Here is a 6,539-nt window from a genome sequence, read left to right as displayed (position 1 = left end):
ACTTTTCCATTTCAAGAGAGACTGTAATGAAAGCTATCAAGTAGTCTTGGTGAAAATGGTTCTTCCTTGATCTACCACATTAGGAATGCTGCCAGTGCTGGCAGCCCTTCTGGTTTATGCTGAGCTGGGCATGAATATTTGTAGGGCTGTAAGGCCTTTGAGAGTAAAATCTGAGTTTTTAGCATTCTTTTGTTCTTTCTCTTTCTCTGCCTAGGAATTATCTGTGCATGCCAACAAGGTGTTTATCAGGAAAAAATCAGGTAGATGAGATTCAAATGCTTATTGCTCATCTGTTCTTCTTCTGAGAAGATTACACCTTCACATAATTGCTGAGATATAAATCTGTACTTTCTTCCTCCCATCAAGATCTGTAGAGCTAGAACCATGTGAAAAAATATTCAGCTGCCAGAAAAATTGGAGAAAATTGTTCTGTCAGAGTTTTGAGAACTGGGAATTATTTTTGAAAATACTAAAAGCATATTATCTTTTATTTATTTCCTAAGACAAGTGTATTAAATACAAGTAATTTATCAGATTAAGTAGGTCCCAGTTAGCACCAAGTTATTTGTCACATACAATGTGCTACAACCACCAGAGAGCTGGGATGATTCAGATGCATATAGAGAGTTCACACAAGAGTCTCTGTATGTTAATAGTTCATGTTAGCTCTCTGATGAATTCGATTTAAGAACCATAGAAGGCAATACGGCAATCCCAAACAAAAAGATAAATTGATGTTATGTGCTATTAATGCATGAAAGAGGTAAAATAGATTACCAAATTTTTTTCTTTTTTTTTAACTTTCTCATTTTATACTTCCCTTGTAATTTCTACATGGAAATTAATTTTTTTGTTTCCGCCATAAATGTTAGTGGATTCCAAGATGCTTTATCAATGCCTATAGGTACTAGTGGCATATATTCTAGTACAGATTCCATTAGCCAGAAATCTTCAGTCAAAGAAGTGACAGGCAGTCCAGAAGCTTTGCAACCTTCTACCTTTCCCACTGCTTGTGGCAATAAATTCTGTTACTTCAAATCCCTGGAGTCTCCCGGAAAATCATACTACTCAAATTTCATACAGGGAGAGAAGGAGGAGGGAGAGAAAATGCCTTTGACTCAGTCCAGCTGGATTTTTTTTCATTTTAAAATATTTCTGTGTCTTCTTATCTGTTATCATAATAGTCTGCTGGTCTCTACTTCAGAAAGAGGACACTTATGTCAGTGGGATTTAGTCCCTTAAGATATTCAGCCAGCTGGCTGCATTTGAGACTTAGTCCCTTGTCCAGACCAGCAGGCAACATTTTTAAGCCAAAATCAACAGAATCAGGATGCATGAAATAGCCATAACCTTAAGTTTTTGTCTTATTTTTTCCATATTTTATTCCAAACTTCAAGTAGAAATAAGACAGAATAATGAAACCCTATATACATTTAGACTATCATTTCTATGTATCAACAATCATAAAAAGAGACTGAACACTTTCATGCATTTCTAACTGCAGGTAGAAAAATTGGGGTCTAAACTATGGTACATTAATTTTACATTGGACAATACTTGCTGCAAAGAATGCACTGTGAGAAAAACTTCATGTAGTGTGGTCCTATGGAAAAGACAGACATCATTGCAGTTTGGAGAATGAAAACATGCCTTGGATACTGTTTTCAGTTTTGATTCTCTCATTACAGAAACCCCAAAACTGTGTGAATGGGAAAGATCTATAGAACAGCAGTGACCAGGTAATGGTGAGCGAGCAAACTGTATATTCTCTGTAATTAGAGATTAAGAACTTTAGAGAATTTCAACCAGAAAACAAAGCAAAATAAAAGGAAGAGATAGTAAAAGCATCTCTATCCGGTATCCTTACTACATGTTCTAGTATAATTATTTCTATAAAATAGATGATGGATGTTAGTCTGACATTTAAAAACAATAGTTTTAAAACTGCCGTTGTTATTCTTGAAAGAGTTAATTAACCCAAGAAACTCACACAGAATACGTAGCAGAGTTTCCAACGCAAGCCTAATATTGGATTAATATTTTGTAGGACTCAGAATTGCACAAATCTAAAACCAGTCCATCTTTATTTCCCAAGACATAAGCTGGTGACCAACTGCTGGCAGGGCAAAAGTTCTCAATTGTCAAGTGTGAGGAACAAGTTCTTTAACTTAGTAAATGTTCTGTTACCCTCTGAAAACTGAGTATGACAGTAGAATAGTGTTTCTTTGTTGAGTATTTCCTAATGACACCCAGATCATTTTTGTGTTACTCACACTTTGTAACCTTCAATCTCTATCAGCTCACCCGAGATCTGAACGCCAAACTGCATTCTCCTGTGATAATCAATTCAGCATCTTCACTGGATAATGAAGTTTCTACCCAAATGGAATATATCAAGAGGAATAGCTGATTTATACTTCATGGGTAAGTACAGCTCATGAGCTTGCGTGCAGAGGCATAAACCAGCAGATTAGCAGCAAGGCTGGAGAGCGTGTGCTCCATCCTGGGAATCACTGAGACTCAACTGCAGGCCTGACATTATGCAATGGGAAGATAAAAAGCCATTGCCAATTTCCTGTACAAATTATTTCTTGAGCTCCCCCTTTCTTTTACTTTCTGAAGGTGTAATTTAAGTGTTTAGTGGCCAAAGGATTTGGATGTATTGCCCCCAGGGTAGGAAAGATTTACAAACCCTGGTCATTTTCTACGCAAAGAGTAAGTTGCAAGTGACAATTACAATTCAGAACATTTTCTCAAAGATGGGTTAATTGCAGTAAAAAAAAAAGAAAAAAGAAAAAAGAGTTGTATTATTCTCTCTGATTTGAAGGAAAGACAAGATCACAATAGACTTTATTTCAGTCAGTGTGATAGGTAGGAAGAGAGTTACCATTGTTCCTTATGTCTTGAAGTTTAAGGAGAGAGAAAAAAAGATTGCTGTAAAGGTCTGAAAATGAAGGCCCAATGTATCTCTCTTCAAGGAATTTCAGGAGACACTGAGCCTGTGGCCTACTTTTAGAGGTAGGCTTGTGAGCATTTTAAATTTTTTACCATTATTAATATTAATACTATAATAATCACAATCATAATTATCATTATCATAATTATTAATAATGGGTTGGTGCTTGTCACATGAAAATTAGATCTATCAGTATTTAGTATTCAGAGGTAATATAAAATATAGAGATTTTATTATTTAGCTCATTCACATATTTGCAGATCTTATTTAAGTGAAAAGCATCATTACAGAACTGTGTTTCCAGATCTGAGGAAAAAAAGGGAAATGAAGCATAGATCTGAGGACTCACCTTTTAATGGACATTGAAAAACTCACTGTGTTCTTGAGGGTCCCTGGGAAAGCACTGCTGTTTCAAGCTGCTGGACTATATACCTTTCTAACTGCAGTGAACTGATATACACTTCAGTTGAGCAGGGAAGTCAGGCACTGAATTAATATTTTATCTATTCCTGTGTTCTGGGAAAAGAAAAAAGGCTTCTTCTGCCCTAGAGAAAACAGTAGAATTCAACCGTGAATAACAAGCAAAGAAAAAAATGGTTATTAGCATTAAGATTTCTTCATACTCAGTCAGACACCAAGCACAAGGCAGGTCACAATGAGACAGCTACACAGAAACTCTTGCATGGTTCAAACTTTAAGCTGCTGCTTCACACATTGCTGAAGCATGAAATTTTTGTAACATTTCTTCTGTCATATGATTTAACTACATTGTAGATTGCAGCTTAGGACAACAACACCTATCATACTTCTAGTGTTATACAAAGATACTTTTTCAGTTACATCAGCAAGTAATAATCCACAGTGAAGACAAACACAAGAAACCCCGTGACCATCTAAAATTTATATGCCGTTTCAGATGTTATGACTAACCTTAAACACAGAACATAATTGGCCTATGGCAACACCAGCTTCTCTCTAGAATCCTGAGCTGTTTAAGAACCATATAATTTCTGCTATAGGAAGCTTGTTTTTAGGAAAGTTAATGATACTGTTTTCTCTTCTCTGATTCAGGTGTTTTATTTGACACCACATCAGTAATGGGAAAAACCTGTCACAACCTGAAGAGGGATTTGTAGAACCTGAGGTGATCATTAAGTAGGTTGGTAGTGTTTTCCATTTCACTTTCTTTCCTCCAGATTCTAAATGTTTTTAAGGCACAACACAACAGCTGGACAGACAGTCAAAATCTTATTTGAAATCTATTCAGCAGTCTCAGAAATTATTTTCTCTGTTCTCTCTCACCTGCTTTGAGAAGAGGCTGTCAGCTTGCAGTGCCTAAGAATGGCCAAGAAACCACACCCTTACAAGGGACAGAGCTAGAGGAGGCCAAATAAGCATCAGGAGTAGTTTTGTTCAGTTACACTACTCTGATGGACATCAAACGTGTGCTATTGAAGTGTGTTTGGTTGTCTGTATAATTTCAGGCTTTTCTTCAGGAGAAAGAAACAATAGAAGATGAAGTAAACAGTTGCACATTAAAAAACTTCATGGATACTACATTTACCCACAAGCATAATATTCAATCAATTATAGGAAACACATCAGAAAATTAATAGGTTTCAGGTACAACAGAGAATGTTTCACATGTGGTTTTGGCAGAATTTGATTTATAATAATTACTGATGGATTCTTACTTCTGAGCAGAACTCGATGTCAGGGTCTAAAAAGTGAGGCCACCATTTTGCTCAGCTGTGATACGGAAAACAATCCTCATTCTTCCTCAGTGGAAGAAATTTTAATTGTAGTCCTCCTCAAATCAGTATTTTTAGATTTTCTAGATTACTCATGTAGGGACATCAGTTAATGGCATTACTCATTCCTTGGCCGCTGAAGACTTCCTCCAGTTGCTCAGATTGCATTGTTATGTTTAATACACAGCTGAAGATCTTACATCATTACTGTTGATTTATGTGTAGAGAACACAGAACCACAACCCTGTGATTACCTTTTGCACCATAGTAATTTACCTTGAAGGGGTTTTGCTTTTTCAAGGGAGAATTTAATTAAAATCCTTGCTAGTCTTCAGAGAATAAGCATCCTTATTTTCTTGACTTTTAGTAAAAAGAGCAAGCTTTCTCTGTTGCTACACACATTTCTAGTACTGGAAAATCCTGATTATTCATGCCAGTGGGCTAAACAAATAATAAGGCAATCATAGAAAAATGTCTTCAAACCTGGAAAGACTCAAATTGAGATCAGATCTCTAGACCACCAACAATATTAGATAGCTAAGAGGAAGTATAGCCTAACGATTTTACATCATCATTTTTAATATTTAAAAATATTTTTAAAACTGAATGGTTTTACATACCCATAAAAATGGTATCAATTTTCACTGAAATGGAGCCTCAGATAAACCTCCATGTAAAAGCTATAGCAAGAGATGTGTAATGTATAAATTGTACATTTAGCTTCAGTTTAAAATACTGTTTAATTTGTTTTCCCTAATGATTTTAACCATGCAACTGATTAATGCCAGTGGCATTGTAGAAAATTGAAAGTAGAAATAGCTTCAGGTATAAGGTGTGGTTACTTCATTGCCCTACTTAGCTAGGCAGTAAGTTGAAAGCTTGCTGGTTAGGCAGAAATCTTGATTTGCCACATTCTTACAGCTATTTTCTTGTTATTTAAAATTTGGTTGCATTTGATAACATTGAACTGTATTCAGCTCTCTAAGATTCAAAGAAAGCTTCCTTTGTCATATGTTGGGAATTTTCTTTGCAAACCTTTCATTTCCATCCATTTTGAAACTGGAATTAACCTAGAATTTAAATTTTTTTAACTTTAACTCTTAGGAAAGTTTAGCAATGAAGTCCTTGATGTCTGACCCTGTTAGTGGGTCTGTTCAACACATCTAGGGTCTCTTAGGATCTCAAGATGGCACCATAATGCTTCTAATTATGGAGTTACCAACAGTCACCTGGTCCATTATTGAAGAGTCTTAAATTTATTTTCCCTTGAACAGCTGTCCCAAAGAAACTTTTATTACAATGTTCAAGACTCATCGTTTTCTTGTCCTGTTTTGTTTCTTTTCCACCAAGTTGTTTTAAAGCAACAGATGTTGAATAAAGACAATTTTCTTTATACAATAGGCCAGTAAATAAGGCAGTAATTTCAAGAATAGTAATCCATCTTCCTTTTTCACATGAATAAATTCAAATCCATATCTCTGTTCTTACCAGGAAGTGGCATAGGGAGAGTGGAATGGAAGCTAGTGCAGGACATGCAGATACTTCTTATGTTCAAGTGCTGTATGAAAGAGAATTCAATATTGTTTTGACCAAAATGCAGATAATAGGGAAACTTACAGAAATGGCAATGAGAGGATAAAGAAAAATGTTCATCATTCTATCTGAAAAGATTCATGTTTGCTCCCTTCATTCCCGCATCATATAATTCACTTCTGTTCAGTGATACAGTTTTAACAGGAAGAAATATAAATAAACCTTTTAAAATATTTTCTTTATTAGTGTTTGGAAAGCTTCTTATCCTCTTGATCTGAGGGAAAATTTTCTCTAGGCTA

At 35.5% G+C, this 6,539-nt stretch overlaps 1 long non-coding RNA gene across 2 annotated transcripts; it reads right to left on the bottom strand.

The window, feature by feature from the left end:
- Positions 1 to 1,487: 1,487 nt before the first annotated feature.
- On the bottom strand, positions 1,488 to 4,000 carry LOC146440006 (uncharacterized). 2 transcript variants are annotated; one of them, XR_014851331.1, is made up of 4 exons: positions 3,887 to 4,000; positions 3,306 to 3,501; positions 2,888 to 3,009; positions 1,488 to 2,532 (listed from the first exon to the last, which is right to left on the bottom strand). It is a non-coding gene; the product is annotated as an uncharacterized LOC146440006 (long non-coding RNA). The 2 variants fall into 2 exon arrangements; XR_014851330.1 differs by having other exon boundaries at positions 2,888 to 3,006.
- Between the last annotated feature and the right edge of the window lie 2,539 nt (positions 4,001 to 6,539).

This window comes from Lichenostomus cassidix, chromosome 3, assembly GCF_008360975.1.
Source record: "Lichenostomus cassidix isolate B80296 chromosome 3, HeHo_3.0, whole genome shotgun sequence".
In the NCBI taxonomy this organism is placed as follows: domain Eukaryota; kingdom Metazoa; phylum Chordata; class Aves; order Passeriformes; family Meliphagidae; genus Lichenostomus; species Lichenostomus cassidix.
Note: the sequence above shows the minus strand (reverse complement) of the source record. Positions and strands in the feature narration are given on the sequence as shown.